The sequence below is a fragment of the Poecilia mexicana genome, unplaced genomic scaffold, assembly GCF_051168715.1.
Source record: "Poecilia mexicana isolate PSO_F unplaced genomic scaffold, ASM5116871v1 scaffold_8, whole genome shotgun sequence".
NCBI lineage: Eukaryota > Metazoa > Chordata > Actinopteri > Cyprinodontiformes > Poeciliidae > Poecilia > Poecilia mexicana.
Genome location: NW_028263377.1, coordinates 20,840,659 through 20,854,317, shown reverse-complemented (window position 1 = coordinate 20,854,317; position 13,659 = coordinate 20,840,659). Strand labels below are relative to the sequence as shown.

The following is a 13,659-nucleotide window of genomic DNA, read 5'->3' as shown; positions in this document are numbered from 1 at the left end:
CAAAAAAGATTTGTTGATGGAAAGTCATAAGACATTTAATTTGCAGTTCTGGTCACAGCATGTCACAAGTAATGCAGGAGTCACAGCAAATGTGTGATAAGAAGAAGCTCTTATCAGATGAGCTCTACTCATCTCTACTTGTAATGAAGACAACACATCCTTCCAGAAACAGCCTTTTGTAACCAAACGTATCACACTGTGGGCACACTCCTCCCGAGTAAGGAACTGAAGAAAACCTGACAGACCACGCTGAGTTGGTTCATCTTATAAAATCCCAGTAACATGTAACATGAGAAAATGGTTCTATAAAAGCAAAAATCACAATTTTGGAAACTACTTGAGAACTTTTGTGCTGATTAGTGAACATTTAGATATCTAGAAAAAATAAAAATAATTAGTTACATTTTAAAAATATTTTAAAATGCAGAGTGTTTTTTTTTACATAAGCAGCAGTAGGTAAAGTTTGTGAAAAAAAAAAAGAATGTTTTGTTAAAAGATGTGTATGATGCCTGACTAACCTGAAAATTCATCTTCATACACGAAGGGACAAACAAAAACAACAACAAAGGAAAAGAAAAAGGAATTACAAATGGGGCAAAAAATAATACTTTGTATAAACAAGTCATAGAGAAAAGAAAAAAGACAGGTATTAGTAGAGACAGAGGAAAGAGATCAGCGTTTCTGCTAAACACCTTAGTCTTTCTCATTCGTTCACTGTTACAAATAATGACCATAGTCCAGAATGACTAAACTCTGTAGACTTAATATCTATATGACACAAATAATATTTGGGTTTTTCTTGTTACCAATTCTCCTTGATCGTATTACAAACATTAGATCACAGTCTGTAACAGTAAGAGTATTAGTGTTAGTAATTTACAGTGTCTAATCAGGAAAACTTACACTTTTATATATTTAGAAACACTCATTTGATTGTTTTATGTCTATGCAGAAGGGCAATTAAACTAGGGAAACACTTCATGGTAAAAGCACTGAGAATATAACACCTCCTCCCACCATCTAACAGGAAAGTGCTTCACAGCAGCAGCAGCAACGTGAAGCAAAGAGAAAGCTGTAAAATCTGCCTCGAGTTCTACCAGCCTGTTGAGACGGGTCATGCCAGGATCGCCTCGGAATCATTACCTGGAGATCTTAGCTTATTCTGGCTGGCAGAACGAGACAGCGGCAGGCTCTGGCGGAATCGGTTCATCCGGTTGAACCCGAGGGGCATGTCGGCTTCTGACATGGTCTCCAGGGATTCGGCGGAGGCAAAGGAAAGCTTGGCTGCCTGGTCTGCAAGCCCGGACTGGGTGGACTGGGAATGGCGTGGACTGCGACTCTGCAGGACACACAGAGGCATGTGTGAATTCAGTGAGAGGTGAAACTGTGGCAGAAAAAATGGATTTGACAAGGCTGATGTCAGAAGACCAACTGGAAGAGACAGGGAGCACACACAATGAGGGATAACACAATAAGCCAAGTAATGAGATTATTCAGACCTTGACAATGGGTTTTAGCTACCAGCCATTCACTGACAATTGCTTGCATCACAGTTTATAACATCAGAAGAATGACATATAAAATGCATTATAATGTAGAGGAACTCTTTCCTCTTGAATTTATCAGCGTCAAACTGTGTGTGCAACCTGACAAAAGTTACTCTGTATTCTTCACTTCACATCCACATCCATTCCTGGACCCCCTCATTGGTCCTTGTCCCTGCGTACCTATGAACTTTTAAATGAGTTCTTGTGGGATAGGAGGAGAAGCTCATGTAAATCCCAGGCTCTCACTGTGGGTTTATCCTGCTGGCTTAAGCCCAGGCGTCTCTCTCTCTCTCTTTCTTCCTTTCTCTCTCTTGCACTTTCTCTCCCAAAGACTGTTAGCTCGGCTGTGGCTGAGCTCACTGAACTGAACTCTCTGATTCCCCACCGCTGTAGCATTTCCTCCAGCTCAGAGGCTGCTGTAATGAGCTCCCCGAATGCTGTCTGCTGATTGTTTTCACGGAAGAAGCAGACACATCCTCAGCCCACAGTTTAGTAGCAGTGCCTGTCTCCTTCTCTTTGGAGCATGAACACAACGGTTGTCACCTCGTCCTTTCTCTGTTCAAGTTCAGCTGCTGCATGAACCTTCTGTGGCTTTCATATTGGTGCAACTTTTAATTAATGGGAGACTAACTGCAGTGACATGAAGGGTCATCTCTGCGCTCAGACTCAGAATAAAAAGTTTTTTTTCATGAAAAACCACCAAACCACAATGATCAAAGAAAAAAGATTAAGCTCAACTTTACTTTCACTTTAATATCAAGCAGCAGGGCAGACAGTTTGATGTAGTCACTTATTACAATATAAAAATCATCTCAATCTCTTAAAAACACCAAAGATAAAAAGGCATTATTTTGTTAAGTGTTAGTCAAGTCTTTCTGACATGATGATTCTTTATGCTGTAGATGATTGTTAAGGGTAAGATATGGATCAAGATAAGTGATCTGACTGATGCTCTATGACAACTGCTATGAAGACATATTTCTCATTTAGTATTTAGCTCTTTGGATTGTCAGTTTTGTCCTAAATCAGTTGCACTTTCTAAACTCAGAGGCGGCTCGTCCCTTTAAGCTGATTAGGCAGTGATTATCCAAAAGGATCCAGTCTAGTTTAAAGGAACTGCACACATTTTGACTTACCCTTTTCCTTTTTGTAACTTCCTTTTTATTATACTTGTCCAGGACAAGTGTAGGAATAGCATTTTTTAACGTTATGTGGCACTTGTTAAAAACTGAGTGATATTTATTTAATATCTGATTGTGCTAGGTTGACCTGGGAGTTACTAAACTCTGTCTGAAGCTTTAAAATCCATATGAAAGGCAGAAAAGTAACAGGAAAAAAATGTGTTTCATTTTATGTAATGTACCATTATAAGATTTTCTTATGTCAAATGCTCTCATCTGCCCTGCTGCCAAATTACAGGAAACCAAAGCAACTCTGCGCCCTGTTGTGGAAATACAAGCTGGTCGTTTTTTTAAATCCTCTGTGTTAATTTTTGCATTGCTTTGCTGTCGACTGCTTTAGACTGAAACTAATAGTTCGCTGTGGAATCTAAAACAAAAACGACAAGGAAACCATTTGTGCATTCTCTCGAGTAATAGCAATAGTCACTTTTGACTGATATATTCTTTTTCTGAGTGCAAGTTGACTTCAACTACGTCATTATTACCAGCCATTTTGATATTGCTGGAAATAATGTCATAATGATACATTTTCTGCTTTGGTATTTAACTAAATACAATGAAAGGATGCATGTTTGGAAGATTGGTTGCACGTGACAAACTTTTTCTGAGATTTGTACAGTGTACCCCATAGAAAAACTGACACAGTATCCTATTAAATTTAATCTACACCAAGATTAATAAAATTCAGATTTGTTGTTATTGCATAAAGTAGGAAAATAGGAGATCAAGTTAAACAGTTTTATGCAACTGCTTTGGATAATGCTTTGCTTGAAAAGCATAGCTGAATTTACATTAATAGCAAAAAATAAAGTCCTATTCTTCTTCTGTGACATTAATCTGCTGCTGCCTCACTTTTAAAAATCCGCTGAAGTCTTTGAGTTTTTGTCAAAAAGAATCCTTCGAATAGATATATGATTTTAAAATAGTTATCTACTCAAGAGCAAATTATTGCCTTACACTTACTACTATTGTTCACAAAAACATCCACAATAAGTTGGCAAGGTAAACTGCCTGTGGGCTTTCATCATGCAATGTCAAAGTCCTTTTGACACTATCATACATAATGCAGTCCCACACCCACACATGAAGAATCCAGAGATAGTGCTGGCAGACAACGTTAGAGCACTACCGGAAAGTGTGTGATGCAGACAGATAACCCCCAACATGTTTTCTAATAGGGTAATTTATCTAAACAGTGACCACACTGTAAAAAAACAACAGCCAGCAGCATCCCAGGGGCCCACCAGATACTGCAAAGTGCAACATTCTAGCCTTACTGTCGAACCGCCGTATAATAATGGGGAAATATAATGTATTCATTTTTATCAGGTAGGTCTAGGATTCGATATTATTTCATACCGTCTCCATCAAGGGAGAAGTGATGAAATTTTTTTTAGAATAGAAGAGAAAACTTTATCTGACACCAACAGTGACATAAATTTCTCCTTGACAGGACTCTATACACACATAAAACTTAAAAAAAAAGAACATAAACAAGATAAAAATAGTAAACAGGATGTTCAAATACCTCTGCTGAGAGCTGTAATTGCAGTAGGGATGAATGACTTTTATTTTGTTGTTTTCCTGGCCAGTGGGACTTTGTATCTCCTGTCTAAAGGGAGGAGACTGAATGATTTTTTGTAGATAAAAAACTAAAGAAGAAAAGTCCTAATGTTTGAAATATGAAGAAATGTGTACCACTTTGAGAAATACACTTGATTTCATTGAGTATTTGCCAAGGGGAAGATTAATAACAACTTAGATTTACTTTTGTAGCAATGAACTAAAATAAAAATTGTTAACAGTAGCAACGTCTGGAAGTAATTAGTGAATTTTGTGCAATCTGTACCAACTCATGTTGAAGATTTTTACTAATTATTAAGCCTAACTCCTAGTCAGAAGCTGTATGAGCACACTCTGACAATTTTTTTTTTAATTTAAATTCAGCAACATTGTTTGCCGACCATGTTTGGAATGCTTAGTTCTAATAAATGCAGCAGAGGAATTAGATATTATCAACAATCTGACTGCAACTCTACTACTCTGTAATAGTTGATTTATTTTTTTTTAAAAAGAAGCAAAACAAGCTTGAATATGATAGCAACTGTGTATTTTTTTCTGCAAATACAAAATCAAAGAGGATGTGTTGCATCCGAGTACTTGCTCTCCACAAAGCCTGAAAACCGCAAATTTTACATTCTAATCCTGCCGGAAAGAAAAATAAAACTGTGGGAACAGCAAAGAGTGGGGTTGTATTCTCTTAGAAACGTGTTGCTGAATTACAAATGTATCATATTTTTCAGCTTGACTTTTTACATCACGCCGTCTATACTGACTTCCTTATTCCTGCTTCCACTTTAAGGAGGCTTGATAATATCTTTCTGCAGTAATTTTGTATTCTAAACGTTTCATGCAAAAACACCATCTGGTTTTGCATCTGCTCCTATTAGACAAGCCAGGAACCGGTTCTGCTGCCTTTCTCTCAGAAAACCCTTTATTTTCTACTGATTAAGACAGTTTCAGCCCAACCCAATTGCTACTGAGTTTTCTTGAGTCTTTATTCACTGTGGATGAGAGGAAAAAAGAGTACGGAACAGGATGAGGTTAGAAGACAAGCAAATGTAGTGGAAAGTAGGACAAGGTGGCCCGACAACAGACCTCAGGCTACAAACTGCATTAAACTTATGCAACCTCCCACCAGTTCTTCTGATTTCTTGTGCTAATACTACGCAGTAGCAACATGCTCTCTCTGTTAAAAACAAACATTCACCGAAGAAGGTTATAAGGTCAAAAACTAGAAAACATTATGTATCAGCTAAAAAATTAGATCTAGTTAACCTGTATCAGAAAAAAACTATTTTTCCAGAACAGATTTGTTCTGTTTAATTTTTTTTACACTTGAATGTTTAAGATTAGACAAAAAAACATTTGTAAGTGAAGATTTGATTTATTATGGTAAAAGGCTGTTCAAACCAAACTAGCCCTGTGTAAATATATTTATTCCACCTGATATGTGGTATATTAGCTGTGACTCAGAAGCCACACGCTGGCCTCATTGCCACCTGTCCTGTACAATAAATAAATCCTGTATCTAACCTGTATGACAACAGAAGACCATCTAAAGCACTCCAGACCTAACTTGCCTTAAGGTCAGCATTCATTATTGATTATTCAAGACAAACTGCACAAACATGTTATCTGTGGAATTTTCTAAGGTGAAAAACACACAAAGGAATGTCTCACATTTCCCAAAAACATCTAGATTACTTTTGGAAAAATACTTTGCTGACTGATGAGACAAAAGTAAATGTAAAAATGTCTCGGTCCCATGACATCTGATGTAAAACTAACCCAACATTTCATAAAAAGAATATTGCAGTGAGTCAATAGTGTGGTGCCCTGGGCCTACTTTGCTGTAAGTAAAGGGGTTATCAATTCTATCAATTTTAACTTAAGGTCAGGTTGTTTTGGATAGTTTTTTTTTCCTTTTATAAATGAACTAAATTAAAAATTGCTTGTTCATTTTGACTCATGTTGTCTTTGACCGATCATAAATTTGCTTATCTGAAACTTTCGTCCCACAAATAAGGATAAGAGGACAACATTTGTAATAATTTTCACAGTGCTGTAGATGAAAGTGCAACACTGAGATTGGTTTGGGAGTCAATTAAATCTTCATTTATCTCCCTCACTTTCACTGTACAGATTAAGCAAAAAACAAAATTAACCGCAGTTGCTCCCTGGAAATCTAATTTTCTGTCAGAGCAGCTGTAATCAGATGAGCGGTTTTGCTGAGGGTCACAATGCCCCCATAATTGCCCGAAAAATTTGACACCCTGATGCTAAAAACTTTAATCGGCTTGTTTAAATATGTCTGGACCATAATTTGTGAGGTAAATCCTTCAACCCCGATGAATGCACATACAACATGTCCGCTTTATTTCATATCCAGAACACGTAAACTGCAGCTGATAGCGCTGGAGAGGCAATCACGTTTGATACAACCTGATTGCGGAGAGCCGAAAGGGTTATTACTGTCTGCTGTGTCAGACAATGGAGATCCAGTAGTGTGTTTTTTTAGTATGTGGCTGATTTGAGGTAAAGCGCTAGACAAGCAGGTGAAACAGTGTGGCTAAACTGCACTGCAGCATGGGCCCCGAGGCTCGTTCATGACATGATGGATGCAAGTAGCCTCCACTTCTAATCTCACCCCCTTGAGTAAAACTGAAAAGAGAAATGTCGCACAGCTTGATGTGCGTGAACTCGTTAGTTGCAGGGTATTTGGTTAAATGTTTAAAACGACAAATCTTTTAACGTCTCCACTTTTCCTTGAGTCCTTTGATATCTAGCTTGTTCAGTTCCCCCCCCCACAACTAATATCTTGGTGTTCTTCAAAAGCTTCTGTTTGTCTTCACCCCTAGTTATGTCTTCCTCTCACACCTTTTACACAACGTCACTCACTGATTCTCTCCTGTCACTCCATAAGCTTCTCACCAAGACAACTGATTTGTCAGATTATCTGCCTCCGCCTCAGTCTCTGCTGACAGAAGCTCTGAGTCTCATCCACATGCTTTGCTTGCGGTTAATTGCAATGAGTCAGCACTTTCTAAATTTTTAATGAAATTTAAAGAAACTGACTCCTTAATATGCCCATACCACACATCCATTTTAGTCTTAACTGTCCAATTAATTCACCTCAACTTCTCAAGCTTTGCAGTCAATCGTCTGGACACAAAATCTCCTCATAATAATGGAGTCATTTCTCTTCAGACGACCTGAAGTCATCAATGCATGGAAATGATGGCTCTGCCAGATCCCAGTAAATTGTAAACTGATGGAGCATGTGAAAGGAAACGAAGAAAAATAGCATTTCCAAGAAGAGGTGAGATGATGATTGAGATTTCCAAGCAGAATTAGTCATATAGGCCTGAAAGACTCAAATTGAAAATGTTATGTCCTCCTGTCTTTTTTTTATTTTTTTTAAGGTTTAGATTAAAACTGTAAATATGACATGGCAAACAGGCGCACTTTTCTTAAATGTGTCTCTTAACAGTTAGCTGTGCTAACAAGCTAACTGTCTGACACATGATCACAGGAGCAAAATTTGATTGGCTAGAAGCTGCTTGACATAATTTAGTGCTGTTTAATTTGGCCTGGGTCACCATAAGGTCACCACATTTGTGGGTGATTTTTGCAGATCATTTTTTTTCTGGTAAAATTAAAGTAAAACAAATAAAAATCATACATGTAATTGCACAAAATAAATAATCAATGTCTGTGATTTCATTTTTTCCATAATAAACAAGCCACAGAGCCATGCTTATTTATATCTACAGTCACAGCAATTATTAAAATGTTAAAACAAATTGAACCGTGTTAAAAACAGCCGGATGCAGAGGCAATTTTATTTTGTTGGCACAGAAATTGAGGATAATAATTCAAAGCACAGTAGATAAAATAAAGTCTCTACAACTGATAATTGAGAACTGCTCAAAGAGAGCATTTTCCAATTTTTTGTTTGATAAAAATCAATAACAATGACCCAATAACCTTATAGTTTAACTGTGCCTTGGTCAGATGACTGTAAAAGTTGGGTTTTCACAAATATCTTCCTCTCATCCAAAGATCCTGGAAGAATTTGTAAATATTACTCAAAGTCTGATGAGCTGAAGAGATGAAATCAAAAGAACAGGCCCATGACCATGGATGATATAAACAGGTTGTCAAGAGAGGAAAGAGGTTAAAGAGGTTATTTGTTGGTTCTAGCCTTGAGAAATACTTCAGTAAAAAGCTAGCAATTATTCACAATTTTAAAAAAGAAGTTATTCAAAGTACAGGAATGCAGAGTGTGTAGAAAACAAATTGACACAACTATTAATTTCTCATGTGGGAGATAAATGCATTCAAGTAATTTTTTTTTTTTTCATTTGAGATTATGTTACTGGATAAAAATAGAAATATATTCCAAGATTTTCTTTCAGGAACCTCACAGCGGCTGAGTGTAGCCTTTGTTTAATCTCCCCGGACTCTCAGCTAAGCTAAGCACAAGAGTGGAAAGCCGAGCTTAGATTAGAGCTGGTGGGATGCTGAAGTAGGGCGTGGGTTTCTGGAGCTTCACTGATTAGAAAGAAAACTTTGCAGAAAGCCCTGCAAATATAAAAGGTTGTCATTCACATTGTGTATAAGAAATGATCTTCAAATCTTCCCCCCACTAAATATTTTTGATGCTTTCATGGTAAAATCTATCTCTGCAGAAGCACCTTTGATATCAGTGTATAGATCTTACTGTTTTCTGAATAATCACACAATTTAAGAAAACAGCAACACAAATACACAAATTTAAAGTAACGTTGTGGGGTAAAGGAAACAGCAATTTACAATGTCAGGGAAAGTAGGCCGCTAAAACTACATTTTATGGTTCAGTAGCATTGAAATAATTAAACCAAATACCAGAAAACGATCAGATTTTATCGACAAATGCTACTACATAATAGTAGCATTTAATTTACAACATAAAATAATACAAAATAAGTGCAATAATTGTTTTTATTAGTTTGCAATTATATTATACTTCAGATCTAATAATCTGATTAGAGGTGAAAAACATCAACTGCTTAGCTGTTTATCAACTAAAACAGTGTTTTTCGACGTAGTTTTGGATCTTGAATATTTTGAAATCTGATGCTTTTGTTTTATTCTTTCAGCTTCTTTTTTTCAGCTTTTTCCTCTGTTTTATTTCTGCTCATCAAAAACCACTCCATAAAGACACATTTGATAGCTCTACTTCACTGCCAGCATAATACAACCAGCCGGTCAGTAATGCTAACTAACGGAGGTGTCACGAGTTCATGAAGGTCTACAAATTAAATTGACACGAAGAAGATTAAGCTGTTTTCACCCTTGACATTTTTGTCACCACATAAGCCACAACCACACAAGCTCTGTCCAAAAAAGTGAAAAGATGTTGCAGGAGTAAGAAGGGTGTGAAAAAAGAGCAGCAGGAGGGACATTAAGTGGGTTGGGGGTGGACAAGATGCCACAGACGTAAACACACACAAAACAGACAGAAGAATGACAAACACACTTAGACAAGGAGCACTAACCTTAAAGCTCCAGTAGTTGGGCTGTTGCTGTGGAGTTTCATGAAGAACAAAAGAAAGAAACACGAGAAAGATAGAGAAATTACTCTCTCGAGAATCATACATAATAAATGCAAGAAAATGTAAACTTTAAAAACATTAGTTGAAATGTAACAACAATTTTTTTTTTTTATCCTGCCTTCTGTAAGGATTTACTGTATATTGCTGACAGGTAAATTTAAAGCATATATGGAAAACACAAGCACTGACTGGTCAATGATGGAGGTAATGGCTCCGTTTTCAGGCATCAGGTTACTGAAAACCTGACATGAGATTGTGTTATTATAAATGAAATGAAAAGAGCAATATTAAGTAAAATCAGCAGTCCATTCTCTCCTTGCAACGTTGGCTTTTCTCCCAGATTTCACCACTGGCAAACAACCATTTTGTCCCCTTCTTGCTCTCTGGTTTCTTCCAATCTCCTTCCACCTGCTGCTCACTTTTCATCACAACCCCCAAAGCTGACCTGCTAATTTGCAACACTGAATAACGTAGCAAACATCTGCACATTTGCCATTCCTGCTGGTTGGACATTGCAGAAAAAGTGCTAACATATTCATAAAAGGCCTAAGGTAACAAGACTTAAAATAAGCCATAATTACCCCATAGTTAAAACCAGACATAGTCACTGCTGGCCTAGCAATATCTCAAGTTGACGATACGCAATATTAAAGATGGAGCAGAGTTCACAAATCTCAATTGTAATTCCAACTCCACTTTTATTCTTCTCTGCAGGCAATATTCACCCAATTTAGGTTCTCTTCTATAAAGTCCACATTACCCTGAGATAGGATTAAAAAAGTGACAGGCATGTTTTTAGTTATGATAGTCAGTGTGTTTTCAATATATATATATATATATATATATATATATATATATATATATATATATATATATATATATATATATATACATATAATCATAAATTAAATATATGCTTATGCTGAGAATAAACCTATTTCAAGAGTTTAGTTTATTAAAAAGTTTTATAATCAATAAGATTAGAATTTAACTGTGACTTTGATATTTTTCCACAAGCCATGAAACTTGACAGATGCTTTTTTTTATGAACAAGGGAGGTACATATCATTAGGTCTTGTTGTTTTATGCTAACTCCTCACAGCAGGAGATCCTCTTCATTAAATGTATTCTGCTTTAGATAAAAACTCATGTCTGGCACTTTTCTGGCTGCAATGTATTTGTGAAAACAGAAATAACTGCTTGGTAATTCAGAGGTGTACCTGATTTATTAATACTCAGTATTAGTTGATGTTTTCTTTCTGTTTTGCAGAAAACAGTTGGACATATAATATTCCAACATTTGGCCAAAAATAAAGTAAATACCAACTTCAATGTACTTTTCTAATATAAATGTTGTTTTACTCTGATTAATGTGTTAATTTTATAATGAAAATGCAAACAACAGCACTTAACGCTGACAAAAGTATTCTAGCATTAAATAGCCCCTCCATATGTTCTTTGTAATTAAGCATACTTTGACATCGAGGTTTATCTGTCAAGCTGCTTCTTTTGTGAGTTTGCTCAGTCAGTTGCTGCATTCATGTACGCTGTTTTATAAAAGGAGTCTTCTGGAAAAGAGCCAGAGCTTTGATAATTATGTTACAGCAATAGTAAGTACTTCAACAACCTGGAAACAAAGACGCAGCAGATAATGGCTGATTAACTGAGAAATCCAGTTGTTCCTTATATAGTACTTTAATATTAGAGGTATGTGAACATATAGGCTCAGACATATGCCAAAAGAAAAAAAAACACATAAAAATTTCAACCCACGCTTCTTTCTCCTTTAACATATAAATGACTCCTGACAAACGTCATAGCAGCTAGAATGAAAGACAACGCTTTGATGTAACGCTGTGAAAAAAAGTCTATACTCCTGCCAGCTGTGCTGCTTGTGTTTTTCAAATGTTTTTGGTTGCTGTTGTTGAATACAAACATGTATTTTTTACACTCCTCAAGCATTGGTTCAACAAGTGTAAATAAGCTATTTTAAAACCCACTGGATGGATGAATTTGTTAATAATATCATGTTCTCTGAGGAGAGGTTGCGTTAGGGGTTAATGGGTCATTGATAATGGGTCTGTGTCAGGGACGAGCTAATCATGAGGTCTCTCCAGAGTAAAAGTAAACTGGTCTTGACTATCCGGTTATATTGAACATAACCAGAAAGTTTCATCATCTGCGGGGAGCCGAAGGGCATCATTTCAATGTTGTAAATAAAAGCAATTAATTTGTTATGACACTAAGAAGAATGATTTTGTTCTTACCCGCAAGACAAAATAAGTCAGAGACACCAGCTTTAATGGTGGAGAAGAAATTTGTGGTTTTGTGCATCTGTCTTTGGCAACGTCTGTTGCATTAATAACGTGCACTTGTGATGCTAAGGTAAACATATCTAATCCTTTCTGCCCGCTTTGCTGACAGAGGCAGATAAACACAGCTTGGACTTTGAGTTGTAAATACTACAAAAAGCAAACTGGAGAGGGTTTATTTGATTATGTTACCCCTGACAACCATGCAATTAAAGAACATTTTCTGTCGTAAGAGTACATTTAACAACTTATTCTATGCTTTGCTGCAAATTTACAAGCAGCTTCTTATGTCACTTTATGCCTTAAGCGGATAATTACTGCGGTCTATTTAAGATGTCAGATTAAACTTAGAACTGAGGGGTCAAATGAAACTCTCACTTCAGAAATGTGAGAATCATCTGCACAATTAAACATTCACACAGACACGTGCAAGTGGAGTCCAGCGAAGAAACGCAGCCTCAAAGAGTGGCGCGCTGCGTTACCTGACCTGCATGTAAAGCAGACTCTTTACTCCCTCCCTTCCCTCCTCCACTTTTTCTCATGTCGTCATCTTCCCTGCACCCCCCCACCCCCCGCTCCCCTCCATCTCACTCATTCTTACTCGTGCACCCTAAATCATCCTCTGGTCCAGTTTAGTTGCAACACAACAGCAGCTTTCGCTACTCATTCTAAAAACACAGATAATATCTGCACAGAAAATCAACCCCACGCTCGAAGGGAGACACGAAAAGCTTTGTGCACAGCTTTTACTATCGTCCCCTCAGCTTTCGTCTGCTGTGGGTTTCTGCCTGCTGAGGCATATGCACTCTGTCACTACAACAACCACAACAAACATAACAGGCGTGGAATCTAATCCCAGCTGGCACATCCTTATCCCACACACACACGCTCACATACACACTTCTCTGCAACAGCTTCCAGCTCCCAGTTAAATCTCACCTGCAGAGCACCTGTGCCTGTCCAAGACTCCAGTCACCCCAGACTGTCCATCAGGTGCAGAAAATCCTCAGCGCATTTTTTTTTCTGTTTGCTCGTCTCTCCCTCCCTCTGCTTCTCTTACAAATCTCCCTCTTCCTCATTCAAGTCCCTCTCTTTCCCCGTCTCGCTCTACAATTGCACATGCGGCGGAAACTCTTTTTTTATTTAATTCATTACAACACCAGCCGATTAACTCCTTCACAGATGGGCGGTCGTGTCCTGCTGGTGCTGGTTAATTGGTCAGTGGACTGCTTGACTGCGACCACGAACCCCCGCCCCCTTCTGGCTTCCCTCCACGAGAGAAATGACAAGGAATCCTGGAGTCTGCTGCTCCCTCCCTGGTGCAGTGAAAATGCCCTGTCACTTCAGGATCCGTCTGCTCACCGTGCTGTCCCTCCACTCGTCAATCATTTCTGTCTTCATTATTGTCCCATTCTTTCTTCTCCACACAACCTGACCTTTGCAATACGATATCCCTTCG

The 13,659-nt window shown here is 37.6% G+C and overlaps 1 long non-coding RNA gene across 1 annotated transcript; it reads right to left on the bottom strand.

Annotated features, from left to right (window-relative positions):
- Positions 1–1,125: 1,125 nt before the first annotated feature.
- LOC148158061 (uncharacterized) lies at positions 1,126–13,648 on the bottom strand. The gene is made up of 3 exons (XR_015763899.1): positions 13,140–13,648; positions 9,832–9,858; positions 1,126–1,339 (listed from the first exon to the last, which is right to left on the bottom strand). It is a non-coding gene; the product is annotated as an uncharacterized LOC148158061 (long non-coding RNA).
- Positions 13,649–13,659: the final 11 nt, after the last annotated feature.